We start from the raw sequence: 16,830 nt of genomic DNA on the forward strand, positions 1-16,830 counted from the left end.
CATCTGGGCATTCTGGCCACCTTCTGCCCTCCATAATCCTTGGGGAGTGGGGATGGAAGAGGTAGACTTGATCTGCCCTGGCATCAGAGGAAAGAAAGAAACAGCCCTTTGACATGAGTAGGGAGGACAACGAGTGAGAAATTGCCCAGAGAGCCTGACAACAGGATCAACATCATCAGGGATCAGCAATCGTCATTACTGCATACCTGCTTCGTGCCCTTCTCACAAGCAGCCGGCCTGCACCCCTCTACCCATCAACATCTCTCCGCCTCTCAGAGAGCCTTCTCTCAGCTCCTTAGGACTCAGGCAGAAGGCGCTGTTAGGGGTGGGGGGCCAGGGGACACTGTGCTGGCTGTGTGACATTGGATAACTCACTTCCCCTTTCTGTACTTCATTTCCTTTACAAGTAAAATGAGGCCCTGCGACTATTTGCATCTAAAGATGCTGATAGTCCTGTGGAGGTATACACCCTGTGTCCTGTGGAGGTGCGTACCCTGTGGAGGTGTGAACACCTGCGGAGGTGTGTAACCTGTGAAGGTTTGTACCCTGTGGAGATGTGAAGGTTTGTACCCTGTGGAGGAGTGTACCCAGTGGAGGTGTGTATACTTGTGGAGGTATGAATCCTATGGAGGTGTGAACACTTGTGGAGGTGTGTACCCCTTAGAGAGGTGTACCCTGTGGAGGGCTGTACCCTGTGGAGGTGTGTACCCTGTGGAGGTGTGTATCCAGTGGAGGTTTGAACCCTGTCGAGGTGTGTATCTGGTGGAGGTGTGTACCCTGTGGAGGTGTGTACCCGGTGGAGGTGTGTACTCTGTGGAGGGGTGTACCCTGTGGAGGGCTGTACCCTGTGGAGGTGTGTACCCTGTGGAAGGGTGTACTTTGTGGAGGTATGTTCACCTGTGGAAGTCTGTACCCTGTGGTAGTGTGTTTACCTGTGGAAGTATGTATAGTTGTGGAGGGGTGCATACCAGTTGAGGAGTGTACACCTGTGGAGGTATGGTCACCTGTGGAAGTGAGTATCCTGTGGAGGTGTGTACCTCTGTGGAGATGTTACTCGGTGGAGGTGTATACACCTGTGGAAGTGTGTACACCTGTGGAGGTGCTTACGCCTGTTGAGAAATGTGTACCTGTGGAGATGTGTACCCTGTGGAGATATGTTCACCAGTGGAAGTGTGTACCCTGTGGAGGGGTGTATACCTCTTGAGGAGTGTACATCTGTGAAGAGGTGTACCCTGTGGAGGTGTGAACCCTGTGGAAATGTGTACCTGTGGAAGTGTGTACCATGTGGAGGGATGTACCTCTGTGAAAGGATGTACACCTGTAGAAGTATGTTCACCTATGGAAGTGTGTACCCTGTGGAAGTGTGTTCACCTGTGGAAGTATGTTCAACTATGGAAGTATGTTCACCTCTAGAAGTGTGTACCCTGTGGAAGTGTGTTCACCTGTGGAAGTGTGTTCACCTATGGAAGTATGTTCACCTATGGAAGTGCGTATCCTGTGGAAGTGTGTTTACCTGTGGAAGTATGTTCACCTATGGAAGTATGTTCACCTATAGAAGTGTGTGCCCTGTGAAAGTGTGTACCCTATGGAAGTGTGTTCACCTGTGGAAGTGTGTACCCTGTGGAAGTGTGTTTACCTGTGGAAGTGTGTACCCTGTGGAAGTGTGTTCACCTGTAGAAGTGTGTACACCTTTGGAAGTGTGCACACCTGTGGAGGAGTGTACCCAGTGGAGGTGTGTACACCTGTGGAGGTGTGTACATCTGTGGACGTGTGTACATCTGTGGAAGTGTGTACACCTGTGGGGGTGTGTACCTTGTGGAAGCATGTACACCTTTGGAAGTGTGTACACCTGTGGAGGTGTGTACCCTGTGGAGATATATACACCTATGGAGGTGTGAATCCTGTGGAGGGGTGTGCACCTGTGGAAGTGTGTACTCTGTACTCTGTGGAGGTGTGTACCCTGTGGAAGTGTGTACCCTATGGGGGTGTATGCATCCCGTGGAGGTGTGTACCCTGTAAAGGTGTATCTGGCCGACAGAGCTATGAGCTGGGACCTCGCCCCTCCTCTGCCTTTATATGGGCCCCCCTGTGGAAATTCTCAAGGAGATTGGGAAGAGTTGGCTGCGTTTGCACATCCCAGGAGGGAGGAGCTGTATTATCATCCTATTTTATAGATGAGGAAACTGAGACTCAGAGAGGTTAACCTGACTTGCCCAAGTTCACTCAGCTAGTAAATTATGCTCCCCAGGATTCTGACCCAGGCTTCAAAGGCAGCATGCTGAACCATTACGCTACACGGCCCCACCTTGGAAACGCCTCAGCCTCCCTGCTCACACCTGAAAGGTGGGTGGGGGCAATGTTGGAGGTTTCCTTGGGAGGGTCTGTCCCTGCCTCTCCTGTGAGCAGCTGAATCACGGGGCCAGGCAGGCCTGGGGCGCTGAGGGTCCTCGCCAGGCTCTCTTCATGCTCCATGCTGCCTTCCATCTAGCTGCCTCCTACCGGCTCTTTATGAGTGAGGTGGAGACGGCTCAGTTCTGCCTTAATGGTTTCTGTTGCTGGCTGTGACAGCATGTTTTACGAGGGGTGGGGCTCGGCCGGGTGCTGGCCTGTAGCCCCACTCAGGGCTCCACCCGAGAGGCTGCTGGGAGGGGTCCCCTGGAGTAGCTCGGCAATTACGGGGGTGGCAGGGAAGGGCCTGGGGGCTGTGCCTGGGGCTTAGGCACCCCAGGAAACTTGGGGTCCAGGGATGCCAAGAAAGGGGGTTTCCAGCTCCTTTCTTCCCATCCATGTTAGAAGTTCTGAGGGCAGAATCCTGGCCTCCCTGGCTTTTAACCCAGCATCAGTTTCAGAAAATGGGCCCCGTGCCCCTGCCTTGAGATCTGACTCAAGCGCAGAAGCAGGTGGGGACAGAAAGGGCAGGGAGGGGAGTGGGGAGAACAAAGGATGAAAAGCCGCCCTGTCCCCCAGGTGACGCTTTCCTCCATGTGAGCCACTGACACCTGCGGCTGAGTCATTCCAGCCCCCAAATCAGGCAGTCTCTCCTAAAGCCCCTTCAGCATTCCCGGGTGCCTCTGGAAGCAGGCTGGTCCCCGAGCATCACCTAGTGTGCCCATCCTGGAGAAGCAATTGAGCTCCAGGCTGACCTGGATGGAGGTTCTTCCAGATCGCTCACCCTGAGTGCTTGTAAGCTTAGTCCTCCTGTGTCCTGTCCTTCCTGCCATTCACCAAGGCACCCACCAGAGCCTGTTTAAAGGCAACAGACTCATCCCTTCTCCAGGAGGGTCCCAGCTTTGCTTCAGGTGCTTGATTCCAACAGCATCCAGTCTCCAACTCGCCTTTGCCAGCACCCCTTCCTTTCCGCCCTCTCTGGCCGCCTCTGGGCGGCTTCCCATCTGTCCAGCCCCTCTCTAGCCTCTGCCACCCAGCCCTGGCCCCAAAGGAGCCAAATCCAAGCACTCACAATGGGCTCTGGGTCATGGCCACCATCACCGCTTCGGGGAGTCATTCAGCCTGCAGCTCCCCAGGAGCCTCCATCGAGGTATAAATACTCCCACATGCCTGGACCGGCCCCCTGCCCGAGGGCTGAGGCGGGGCTGTCTCCCCAGGCCAGGCAGGCAGGTCACATGCCCCATAAATGCCACAGGACCACAGGCCCTTCCTAGCAGCCCTGGGGAGGCCAAATGGAGCCTGACCTCTCTGGACGGATGGGTGGATGTATGTATAGACAGATGAACGGTTGGATGAATGGACAGATCATCGGATGAAGATTGGTGGATGAACAATGCGTATATGGAAACCTAGACAGATGGTCAGATGGATAGATCAACAGACAGATGGATGAATGTCTTATTTTTAAAGTGTTTTTATTTCTGTGAGTATCTGTAGTGCCCAGGATGAATATTTAGTGGGATAGATGGATAGATGTCCTTGACCTACCTGTAAATGTTTATTTTGTTTTTTGTTTTTTGTTTTTTTTTGAGACAGAGTCGTACTCTGTCACCCAGGCTGGAGTGCAGTGGTGCGATCTCGGCTCACTGCAAACTCTACTCCCAGATTCAAGTGATTCTCCTGCCTCAGCCTTCCAAGTAGCTGGGATTACAGGCATGCACCACCACGCCCAGTTAATTTTTGTATTTTTAGTAGAGAGGGAGTTTCGCCATGTTGGCCAAGCTGGGGATGTTTATTTTGTAGATGGAAAGAATGGAATGTTTGGTTTCAAGGAAACAAAAAATGCTATCCCTCAAAGCTCTCGTTCATTCCTTTCTGAGACTAGGACCCCTCTGCCAGTCTGAGAGATCAGCCCTATTGGCTCTTCTAACTCCTTAGATGCCCCTTGTCAGAGACCTTCCACCTAAGCATCCTCGGCCCCCAGGACCTTTTGCTGTTACTCTTGGGTGTCATTCACAATCTGCCTCTTCCACCCTCCTGCCTCCCTGCCTACTCTGGAGTCCAGGCTCTGAGGCTGTGAGCCTACCCCAACATCTTGCTCCCATAAGCAAGTTCAGCAAGCTTGCCCCCTAAGGTTAGCAGGGGAGGGAAATTCTCAGTTCCAAGAACAGAAAAGCTTCTTGGACAGGCAGTTTAAGGAGAATGTTCTCCCACCTTCACCGTCCCCAGTGTCTAGAGATGGGGTCATGCTTTGTTGCCCAGGCTGGTCTCAAACTCCTGGGCTCTCACCTCAGCCTCCAGAGTATATGAGACTAAAAGTGCCCGCCATGGTGCTCACCTATCCCCAGGGATTTTTGAAGGCATGGCTGAGTCTGATGGTGAGAACTGGACTGACCATGGACTTGGAGGTAGACGAGGTAACCTAGAATTACTGAGGGCTTGAGTGGAGAGCTGGGCTTTTGAGAAAGAGGAACTTCTTGCCTGCTTGATCCTTCCAGGGCAGAAAGCAGTGATCTGAGGCCTTAGGAAACGGGTTTCTAGAGAAGAGATTTCCCTGAAATCCTCAGTCTGCCCAGCTGTGATGGGGCCAAAGAATGGTTGATGAGGTGGGGTGTGAGTGAAGGCCCAGGAGGCTTTTTCACAGATTATGAAGCCTTGCCTTCATCCCTCCCACAGCAAGCTTCCTCCAGCTACACTGGCTGAGGGGGTAGAAAAGTGGGCTGAGGGAGGGGATGAAGTGGCTGACCTCCAAGCTTCCATTAGCTCTGGGTCCCTGTGGCCCAGAAGCACCACCCCTGTCATGAAGTCACCCAGGGCTGAGCCTCCTGTGGGCTGTATAGGGAATTGGCTGTGGAGTTGATTGGCTGTGACAGTGATTGGCAGCAGAGGATTTGATCTGTGAGACCAACAGGGATGCTGGAGCTTTGTTTTACCTCCCGACAACCTGGCATTATCATCTCCGGAAGCCTTCATCGAGCCCAGATCCCGGCTTCCCTACGGAGTCTCCCTTTTTCCTTACAGTGAGTCCTCCTGACCAAGGACTGCAGGAGGGTCCGCTCCCAGCTCTGCTCTCAGCGTGGGCTACTCATGGGAATAAACCTCGTTTCCTCCTTTATAAAATGAGGTCCTTGGCCAGGTGCGGTGGCTCATGCCTGTAATCCCAGCGCTTTGGGAGGGTGGATCATGAGGTCAGGAGTTCAAGACCAGCTTGGCCAAGATGGTGAAACCCCCACCTCTACTAAAAATACAAAAATTAGCCGGGTACAGTGGCAGGAGCCTGTAATGCCAGCTACTTGGGAGGCTGAGGCAGGAGAATTGCTTGAACCCGGGAGGCAGAGGTTGCAGTGAGCCGAGATCGAGCCACTGCACTCCAGCCTGGATGACAAAGTGAGACGTCGTCTCAAAACAAATAAACAAACCCCCCCCCCAAAAACCAAAACCTAAAACAAAAAAAACCCCAAATCAATCAATCAATCAATAAAATGGGGTTCTCATCTTTGCCCTACATACCTCACCTAGCTGTTTTGGGGACCAAGTGAGAACAAGGATGTCAAAATCCTCGGAAATTAAACCAGCACCGGCTTGTCTGGTGCCCCTGCCTCCTCCCCTGGAGGTCCCAGGCCTGTGGGATTTTGGAAATGGGTTGGGGCTGAGTGAAATTGTTTCACTTTCAATCATCTGCCCTTCCTAGGGGTGCGTCCTATGGGGATGGTCAAGAGGGCCCTCATCCTGCTGGTGGGATCCCTCTTTGCCCGTCCACCTGAGTGGGGATCTCACTGTCCCTTGGGCCAGGGGCCTCTGACACTCTGTACATATCATTATCAGAGCTGCTCATTAATACCAATCTATTATTAGGGATATTAATTCTGCCACCACTACTAATAATACAGATTTAGTGCAAGACAAATACGTACTGGTGCACTTCCTCCCTCAACGCCGTCTAGCACGGGGGACAGGCAGGTGGTTATCTCCTTGAACTTACTAAGCCTTGGAGTGAGAAGTGCACTGGGAGGCCCTCCCACCTGAGCCCCTCCTTGTTTGACAGATGGGAAAACCGAGGTCCCACCGGTGGAAGGCCCTCCAACTGGAGCCTGACCTCTCTGGACCGATGGGTGGATGGATCCGCCCATCCACTGGTGGGACCTCAGTTTCCCCATCTGTCAAACAAGGAGGGGCTCGGGTGGGAGGGCCTCCCTGCTATGGAGGTGGGTGTCTGTGCACTGCTCCTTCCTCCAGGTTCCAAGGCTATGGGAAGCAGCTCTGAGCACCCAATCACGTCCCTGGAGAAGGGGCAGGCCCTGGGTGTTTTCCTGAGCCCATCCAGTTCCTTGCTCCAGCCGCCATCTTTCTCCCTTGACCATCCCAAGATCATCCTGGGTTTGGCATTGCCACCCCAAATAATTTTTTTCTCCAAAACCCTTCCCACTTCAGGCAGATTGGACATGCTCATGGGAAGGCACAGAGAAGCAGAGCCACCCCTATAAAGCCACATGCTCTTGGGGCCCAACGTGGCCTGCAGGAACCCCCTCCAGAAGAAGCCGGGGACACCGCCCCCACTGACAGTGAAGACTGCTGTGGTCACTCTGGGCCTGCGTGGAGAAGGGGTGCTAAGTGTAGAGTCTGATAATTGGGTTTTCTGAGCGCAGCGGGGGGTGTGTGTGTGTGAATGTGTGTGTCCTTCCTCATGTACATCCTTTGCCTTCCTAGACTGATGGGCTGGTGCAGTCTGGGACATGGCTATGGAATTTACAAGTGTAGGTGGGACCTCCAACTGTCTCCAGGCAATCTGGTTCCAGGGATACACCCCATTCCCATTCTCTCTCTCTCTCTCTCTCTTTCTGTTTGTGTGTGTGTTTCTGTTTGTGTGTCTGTTTTGTGTATCTGTGTGTGTGTCCCTATGTGTGTGTGTGTGCGTCTGTGTGTGTCTCTGCGTGTGTGTGTGTGTGCCTGTGTCTGTGTCTGTGTGTGTGTGTGTGTGTGTGTGTGTTGGTGCCCAGGCTGGCCGTAGTTTATCAGAGGCAGTGTGGGGAGCCCTGAAGGCCTTGGAGGGTGTGTGAGGGCAGGATTTGGAGCTGACATCCTCCTGTGAGCATGGGGTGGAGGGAGAGGGTCAGACCTCTCAGTGGGCTCTCCGTTGCATCCTGGGAGGGGTCTTGAGGTGTGCCTACCCTTGGAAGCTTCTAGAGTAGCTGCTAGCGCACAGATTCCCTTTTCTCCATGACTCACAGTTGGCTCTCCAGTCAAGTTCCCCAAGAGATCACGATTCAGCGAATTCTCTCCCTGGCCCCATTAATCTGAGCTGACTAAGCAGGGGCCACAGGCAGGGTAGAGACCCGGGGATGTGCACTCCCCTAAAAATCCCTGCTCCTGCGTCCATGCCTCCCCCTCCTTAGCTGACATACTGGATCAGTTAGGCTCCCAGTCCCCTGAGAAAGGCTGTCCCGGCCCACTGTGGGGCTCTCTGATCGCGTCTCTCCATCCCCCTTTCACTGCCATGCACCGGCCGTGTGGAGGTCTGCCTGGACGCCAGGCGTCTGCTTGTCTTGTTGCATCTGAACTCATTTTTACTGCTTGGTGAGAATCCAGCCTTTACATCCCAGATAGGATCAGGAAGCTAAGGGCTTCTCCAGGGAGGATCTCGTCCTGTCCGTGTTGTCTACTGGCATGGCTCTGGGCTTTCCCTCAACACTCAGATAACCTGGAGGACACCCCAAGCCCTGGCAGGGACACTGGTGAGGGGTGTTGGACTCCAAGGGGACCTGTGACATAGGGGGAGATCTCCCCTGAGGAGTGGGAGGGGGAGATGGGGTGGGAGTGTGGTTGGGTATGGGAGTGAGGAGGTGAGGTAAGGAGGAAGTGGCAGGAGGGGCTGTGGTGATGGCGGGAAGGTTGGCGATGGGGATGAGTAGGAATCGGGCTGAGCTGGGATTGAAGACGGAAATGGGGATAGCCTTGTGATGGGGAAAGAGACAGGGAGGGCTGGAAGGGTCAGGGATGAGGCTGGAGTTGGGCACAGAGAGGGAGAGAGGGGCGGGGGTGGGGATGAATAAGCTGGAAAGACCCGACGTATTCAGGAACCATGTGGTTGGTGCTTCTGGGAGGCCCCCTCCCAGAGGTCATCTGGTCCTTCCCCAGCTCCTGGGGGTCATCTGGTCCTTCCCCAGGTCCCAGGCATGTTGCCAGCCCAACCCCACCCACCCCCAATCAAAGGTTGCCTCTCCACTCAGGAAACCACCTCCTGTGCTCAGAGTCCAGTCAAACGCCACTTAAAACGCTGAGACCTTCCACTTAAAACGCTGAGACCTTCCTCTGAAGTCTATCAATCGCTCCTGCTGCAGAGGCCAATCTTGGCTGCCTGAAGTCCACTCTGCCCGCCACAGCAGGGCCGGCAGGCTGTGATTTGGAAGAACAGAGGGGAGGGCACACCTATAGGACCTGGTTCCTCGCCATCCTTCTGTTACTGGGGGACGGGGAGGCAGGCAGAAGTGGACTCCAACTTCGTTAGAATTTGGAGTCGGAGAGAATAAGGGAGCGGCAGTGGGAGTGGGGCCTTTCTGTCCCTGCCAGGGCCCAAGCTCCCAGGGCATTTTAATGTGGCTTAGGACAGTCTCTGCCTGTGTGCCTGGGCCCTGTGCAGGCAATGGGGTTTCTGCTGGTCCGTGAAGACCAGGTGTCAACTTAAGCCAGAAAGGAGGAAGTTAGACATCAGGAAGGACTTCCTGGCTAGAACAGATGAAGAGTCCAAGGAAAGAGGTGCTATATTGCTTTCTTAGAGGGCAGATGGGCCTCTCCGGGGGATGGGGGCAAAGGAAGCCTATCCCCAAGGCAAAGGATGGCAGATGACAGAGGGTACATGTCACACTAGCGGCCTTTCCCCCTTGTCTTTAACTTTCCTAAGCCTTCTCACGATGAATAAAGAGGCTGTTGGTTGGAGGCAATGTGGCGTCAGTGTGTGGATGGGACAAAGCTGGGAGCAGGGAGGGGTCCTAGGGGTCCCTGATCTTTCTCTAGTTTCCCAGGACCCACTGGTCCAGAGGATTCTGGGGCTTCCTGAGCCCCTGGGAAATAAAGTCCTCTGAGAACTCCCTGGCATTCCCGGGAGAACAGGTTCTTGGCTCTGGGAGGTGAGTGAGGCGCCGGGCCTGGGGGGCCAGCGTGCCTCGGCAGGCCCTGGAGCCGGGAGCTGAGCTCGCACAGGCTACACGGGCGGGGCTGGGCGGGGAGCCGGGAGGACATGCGCCTCTCCCTGTGGCTCCTTTGCCCCTAAAGATCCCCAACCTGGGGCAGCGCTCACCCCCTCTGCCCTCCTTCTCCAGGACCCGGCCTGGCTCACCCTAGACCCCTCACAGAGCCACAAGAGAAAGGGACCAGGATGGGAGGTGCTGCCCCTTCCCTCTCCACCGGGGATGCTCTTCTACTGCCTGTGTCTTGTATCAGGGAATGAGCAAGATGGTAAAAAGGTCTGAGCCAAGCCCGGTGGGGACAGGACTACAGTGCAACTCCACCCTCAGATTCGAGGAACTTGGGTTCCTCAGTGCGGCCGGAAGACGGCTATGGGGCAAGCAGGGCTGGACTCTGCAGCAGTAAAGACCAGAGAGGCTCCGGGAAGCACTTCGTGATTGTGAGGAAACTGACCAGAGTTTCTCCTTCAGGGATTAGGAAAACTAGGAGGGGCAGCCCTGCCCGACATGGGCAATGACTGGCATAGGGGCAGGGGGTGGATGGGATGATCTCCCAAGAGGAGCCCCTTCACTCGGGTCCCTTCCCGTTGACCACTTGTGCCTCGCCACAAAGCACATCCAAACATATCCCCCGCACCTGTAGGTGCCAGGAGAAGAGGCAAACACGCCCACTTGTTAGAGTCTATTCTTCATCCAACGGGCTGCTTTGGATAGTTAGGGAGGGCCTGGGGAACTCCACGGGAACTCGAGAACCCTACCTGAGCCGTAGTGGGTCGGGAGGATCCGGGGTAGCTGGCAGGGGCTTCCTGCGGCTCTGGCCATTTCCCTAAGGGCCTTCACTCCCACACGCCCATCTCTAGGCTCCAAAGGCCTAAGGGCTCCGTGCCTGGCCAGGCTCCGCTTACCAGGACTCTGCCTCAGGGGTCTTGAGGGAGAGAGATGGAGTTGGGGGGTGCGGGGTGACTCTGCCCTAAGGCCTGCATCGACTCCTGGCCACAGCACCTGTGTGCTACCTGTCCGCTTCTCCACAAGGTGCACCATCTCCTATCTGCAACCCAGGCCTTGCATGGGCCCAGGCATCTAGACCCCAGTGTAGGCTGCTGGGAGACGTTGAGCAATTCCTTCACCTGCGCACACCCCTGGCGCCCCCGGCTCCCGGAGCTGGGCTCTCCCTTCTCTACCTGGAAAAACCACTAGGTGTGGAATCTGCCCCCATCGTTCAGCCCTAGTTTTCCAGATCTAGCACTTCTGAGTCCCCATGTGCCCCAGCACAAGGTGGGTGAGCACGTCTCCAGCACACAGGGACACACACACACGCACGCAGGGTCCAGCACACACCACAGCAAGAGGAATTCAAGGTGGACAATCTAGGAAAGGAACTGGAGGGGGCCATGAGGGAGGGGGTGCCCCTGGGCCTCCAGACACTCACCTGAATTCTGGGTCTCCTTTGAGCTGCAGTGAGAATGTGGGGTGCTCTCCTGAGCCCCGTTAAAAAGGCAAACCCCCTCCCCACGCCCCAGCCCGGCCCCGCTGGCCTCCACGGCTGACTTGGGCCGGGGCTCCTCTTACCTGCTCAGTGAAGCAGGTCGGCGTGGGGGCCCAGGTCTGGGGGCCAGGAGCTCTGTCCGTCTGTCAGTCCGTCAGCTCGGCCCTCCTGGGTCTGTGCTGACATCAGGTGAGGGGAGGCAGCTGCCAGGTGAGCCAATAATTATGATATCAGCTTCCCCTTGCCCGGAGGGGCTGCTGCCAAAACGGGGAGAAGAGAAAGGTGACTAAGAAGCTAGTTTGCTCCTTGGCTCTTGTTTGACAGGTACTGGCTCCCGTGCCCGCCCCTGCCACGCCCCAGCCCCCCCCAGCCCCTCCCTCCTCCTGAGCTAGCCCGGGCCCCCTCCCCTGTCCCTGCCAGCGGGCACAGCCTGTGGCTTGCGGAGGAGGTGGTTGTCCCGTGGCCCCCGCCTGCACTCCAGAAAGGGGATGTCACCCCACCCGCCACGGGTGGGGCACAGGCCTGTTGGAGCATGCGCATGTGTGTCAGGAGAGCCCGCCGCCACATGTATGTTCACGGAGCCCACTCATAGGGTTCTGGGGATCAGCACTGGGTGGCAGCCCAGGGTTCTCTGAGACACAGCATGGGGCCCACCATGGCTAGGTGGAACCCTTCCGGGGCCAAGCATTAGCACATATTTGCTGGGAACTGTCTGTCCATGGGGCCGGCCATCTGCCTATCTCTCCATAGCTCCTGCAGCACCTCGACGGTGTCTCCTTGTGGGTGGGGGCGTGTGTACCCACTTGAGCATGTGCAGGTGACATCTCACGAGGAGCTACATGCGAGGCTGTCCACATCTCTCCCTGGGTCTGTGCCTCTGTCTCTGGGGTTGGCATGTGTCTGCATGTCTTCCCTTGTCTGTGTCTCTGTGTCCCTGGACCCAGGCTTCTGTGTTGCCCGTGTGTTTACATGTTCATGTCTGTGCACATATCTCTGCTGTGGGTCAGCAATCCAGCCCTGTGTGAGCATGTGGCTGGCTGTGCGGGAGGAGATGGGAGCTCCCTGGTTCTGTGTCTTGATCCCACCGCCACTCTTCACGATCTGGAGGATAGAAACAGAAACCTGAGTGGCTGCTGCCCTGGTCTCTGGCCCCTTGGAATCCATATTGATGGTGAAGGCCTAGGAATTAGCCTCCCTGGTTCCAGCTGGACTCAGGCCTGGGGCTATCCCTGCTCCCTGACAGCTCTCTCTGCTGTTCCCCCAGACCCTGTCCTCACCTCCTTCTCTCTGCTTCCTTTTCCCCCTTGTCTCCTGTCCCTGGCCATTCTTTCCCTCCTCCGTCTCCCTCACCACTGGCCTCTAAAGCCCACTTGTATCTCTTCCTGGAGCTAAAGGCTCTAGGGACCTAGCGCCAGCACTGCTACCCAGCAAGGTCTGGGATTTGGCTTCTGGCCTGAGGGTATGGACAAGTCAGCTCTTCCCCAGTGATTCTAGAATTCCCAGGAAAGAGGTAACGTCAACCCTGGCCAGGGGACAGTGCTGGTCATCTGGCACAAGCGTGGAGCACACTAAAACATTTAAAGAGTTCCTAGATGAGGCAGAAAATGTTCTGAAGTAAATATCCATTTCAGAAAAGAGGGTGCAGAGGCAGAGAGCAGTGAACCCAATTGTAAGTGATGGTTAGCTGTGTGATCTTCCATACTCCCCACTCTGAGCCTCAGTTTCCTTGTCTGTTAACATGGGAATAATCCCCACAGGGTGGTTATGAGGATTAAATAAGCTTACATGTCTAAAGTTCTCAGCACAACCCCTCATATATAGTAGAGGCTCAATAAACAAGTGCCTCCTTTCTGTTCACCAAGGCCAGTGGTGCTGGGAAAGTAACGAGGATGTGCTGGCATGCCCACTTGGGTATAAGAATTGTGTTCTCAGGCCGGGCGCGGTGGCTCAAGCCTGTAATCGCAGCACTTTGGGAGGCCGAGGCGGGTGGATCACGAGGTCAAGAGATCGAGACCATCCTGGTCAACATGGTGAAACCCCGTCTCTACTAAAAATGCAAAAAATTAGCTGGGCATGGTGGCGCGTGCCTGTAATCCCAGCTACTCAGGAGGCTGAGGCAGGAGAATTGCCTGAACCCAGGAGGCGGAGGTTGTGGTGAGCCGAGATCGTGCCATTGCACTCCAGCCTGGGTAACAAGAGCGAAACTCCGTCTCAAAAAAAAAAAAAAAAATTGTGTTCTGGGCACAGTGGCTCACGCCTGTAATCCCAGCACTTTGGGAGGCTGAGACGGGCAGATCACAAGGTCAGGAGATCGAGACCATCCTGGCCAACACCATGAAACCTCGTCTCTACTAAAATACAAAAAATTAGCGAGGTGTGGTGGCACGCACCTGTAGTCCCAGCTACTTGGGAGGCTGAGGCAGGGAAATTGCAGAGGTTGCAGTGAGCTGAGATCGCACCACTGCACTCCAACCTGGTGACAGAGCAAGACTCCATCTCAAAAAAAAAAAAAATAGAATTGTGTTCTGGGGTTAGAACAGGGGCTCTGACTCAATCCACCTTTCTCTGGGGCTCACGGTAGCAATCAAAGCTCTGTCCTTTAACCGTAATAGTCAACAGAGTGCCATAGTGAAAGGGCGGCTATCAAGACCTGGATGTTTGCTAATTGCTCCTATCTGATGTACATAGAGCTAATTGTTATTTCTAGACTCACAGGTATTTCTTTTTGGATACTCTGGGCACAGAAAATCACAAAAATTGTAAGTTAAAGGCTGCCACGGTTGCTATCAATGAACATTATTCTGAAAGCCCCAACCAGTACAATAAGAAAAAGAAATAAGGCATTAATATAAGAAGGAAGGAGGTAAAAAAAATCTTCAAGAATTACAAATGATGTGTTTGTTTATTTAGGAAATTGAAGAGAATCAACTAAAAGACTATGAGAACAAATGAGAGAATGTAGTAAGATAGAAGAATATATCCATGTATAAAAATCAAAACCATTTCTATACAACTAAAATAACCAATTAAAATAGGAATTAGCCAGGTGAGGTGGCTCACGCCTGTAATCCCAGCATTTTGGGAGGCTAGGGCAGGTGGATCTCTTGAGCTCAGAAGTTCGAGACCAGCCTGGGCAACATGGTGATACCCTGCCTTTATGAATAGTACAAGAAATTAGCTTGGTAAAGTGGCGCGCGCCTGTACACCCAGCTACTTGGAAGGCTGAGATGGGAGAATCCATGATTCTCCCAAGCAATCCATGATTGCTTGAATCCATGATTCAGAGGTTGCAGTGAGCCGAGATTGAGCCACTGCACTCCAGCTTGGGTGACAGAGTGAGACCCTGTCTCAAAAAACAAAAAGCAAAGAAACAAAGAAAAGAAAAAAAAAAGAGACAAAAAGATCTAACTCATAAAATACAATAGATTTTTACTGATAGACATAAAATAAGGACTGAATAAATATAAAGGCATATCATGTTCCTGAATTGGAAGGTTAAAAAAAAAAAAAAAAGAAAGAAAAAAGTCTGGGCCTGGTAGCTCACGCCTGTAATCCCAGCACTTTGGAGGTAGAAGGATCGCCTGATCCCAGGAGGTTTGACACCAGCCTGGGCCACATGGTGAGACCCTGTCTCTAAAACAGCAACAACGAGAAGGCGGAATAGAATATTGTAAGGGTGCCAGTTCTCCTCTACATAATCTAGAAGCTGAATGTAATTCAAATAAAAAGTCTAAAGGTTTTTTGGCCCCCGAGACTTGACAAGTTGATTCTGCAGTTTGGGGGAAGGGTAAGTCTATGAGAATAGCTTGGAACTTTTTGAGAAAGAAGACTGACAGGGGTAACTTGCCCTGTCAGCTTTCAAAATGTTCAATCAGGCTTCCATTATTAAAACTGCAACTTTGAAACAGAAATAAATAAATTAATGGAAGATAATAGAATCCAGAATAAACCTGAATATTTGTAAGAACTGGGCATATAACAAGGTATTTTAAAATAGGTATATAATAGTAAGGTATTTTCTTTTCTTTTTCTTTTACTTTTTTGAGATGGAGTCTTGCTCTGTCGCCCCAGCTGGAGTGTAATGTCGCGTTCTCAGCTCACCGCAACCTCCGCCTCCTAGGTTCAAGCAATTCTCCTGCCTCAGCCTCCTGAGTAGCACGTGCCACCACGCCTGGCTAATTTTTGCATTTTTAGTAGAGATGCGGTTTCACCATGTTGGTCAAGCTGGTCTCAAGCTCCTGACCTTGTTATCTGCCCATCTTGTCTTCCCAAAGTGATGGGATTACAGGTGTGAGCCACTGTGCCCGGCCTTTATTATATTTTTCTGAGACAGGGTCTCGCTCTGTTGCCCAGGCTGAAGTGCAGAGGCATGATCACAGCTCACTGCAGCCTCCATCTTCTGAGCTCAAGCGATTCTCCCACTTTAGCCTCCCCAGTAGCTGGGACTACTCGAGCTCCCAAAGTACTGATATTATAGGTTTGAGCCATGGCATCTGGATTATAAAGTTTTTTTTTTTTTTTGAGATGGAGTTTTGCACTTGTTACCCAGGCTGGAGTGCAATGGCGCGATCTCGGCTCACCACAACCTCCGCCTCCTGGGTTCAGGCAATTCTCCTGCCTCAGCCTCCCGAGTAGCTGGGATTACAGGCACGCCCCGCCATGCCCAGCTAATGTTTTGTATTTTTAGTAGAGACGGGGTTTCACCATGTTGACCAGGATGGCCTCGATCTCTTGACCTTGTGATCCGCCTGCCTCGGCCTCCCAAAGTGCTGGGATTACAGGATTGAGCCACCGTGCCCGGCGATTATAAAGTATTTTAAAGTAACAAGCAAGATATCCCACTCCTTGGGATAATGGACTTTCCACTGGAAAGAAATAAAGTTAAATCCTACTTCATACTATATGCTTAAAAATCCAGATGGATTGCCGGGCGCGGTGGCTCAAGCCTGTAATCCCAGCACTTTGTGAGGCTGAGGCGGGTGGATCACGAGGTCAAGAGATCGAGACCATCCTGGTCAACATGGTGAAACCCCGTCTCTACTAAAAATACTAAAAATTAGCTGGGCATGGTGGCGCGTGCCTGTAATCCCAGCTACTCAGGAAGCTGAGGCAGGAGAATTGCCTGAACCCAGGAGGCGGAGGTTGCGGTGAGCCGAGATCGTGCCATTGCACTCCAGCCTGGGTAACAAGAGTGAAACTCCGTCTCAGAAAAAAAAAAAAAAGCAAAAACAAACAAACAAAAAAATCCAGATAGATTAACAATCTGATGTAAAAGTGAAAATCATGCAAGCAAATAGAAAAAATATGGGAAACAGTTTTATGAATATGGAGTGGAGAAGGCATTTTTAAGCGTGACATCAAATCCATAAGCCATACAGGAATATATTCACAGATTTGACTAAGTAAAAATTTAAAATTTCTTTAGAGCAAAATGTAACATGAACAAAGTTAGAAGACATAACATAGCTTGGAAAGTGTTGTAACATATGTAACAGATTAACAGTAATCTGTTAATATAACATGTGTAACAGTTAATATCCACAACATATAAAGAGTTCCTCTAAATAAATAAAAAGATGATTTCACAGAAAAATTGGCAAAGGACATAAGCAATTCACAGGTAAAATACAAATGGCAAAAAAAAAAAAAAAAAAAAAAGAAGAAGAAGAACCCAAAAAACAAAAAACAAAACAAGTGAAAAAGATTTCCAACTTCATTAAAAATCAAGAAAATGCAAATTAATTCAGGGGCCAAGGGGCCCAGGGAGGCCCTGAT

At 52.6% G+C, this 16,830-nt stretch overlaps 1 protein-coding gene across 3 annotated transcripts in view; it reads right to left on the reverse strand.

Annotated features, from left to right (window-relative positions):
• FOXN1 (forkhead box N1) overlaps nucleotides 1-11,325 on the reverse strand; it is a 31,613-nt gene extending 20,288 nt beyond the window's left edge. For 2 of the 3 annotated variants that reach the window (XM_074388470.1, XM_074388469.1), the window contains exon 1: nucleotides 3,461-3,503. The gene's annotated coding sequence lies outside the window, so the exon portion shown is untranslated. Of the gene's footprint in view, nucleotides 1-3,460; nucleotides 3,504-11,138 lie in introns of those variants that run through there. The other variant, XM_010342039.3, reaches the window with a different exon arrangement.
• Nucleotides 11,326-16,830: the final 5,505 nt, after the last annotated feature.

Source organism: Saimiri boliviensis, chromosome 17, assembly GCF_048565385.1.
Source record: "Saimiri boliviensis isolate mSaiBol1 chromosome 17, mSaiBol1.pri, whole genome shotgun sequence".
Taxonomy (NCBI): Eukaryota; Metazoa; Chordata; class Mammalia; order Primates; family Cebidae; genus Saimiri; species Saimiri boliviensis.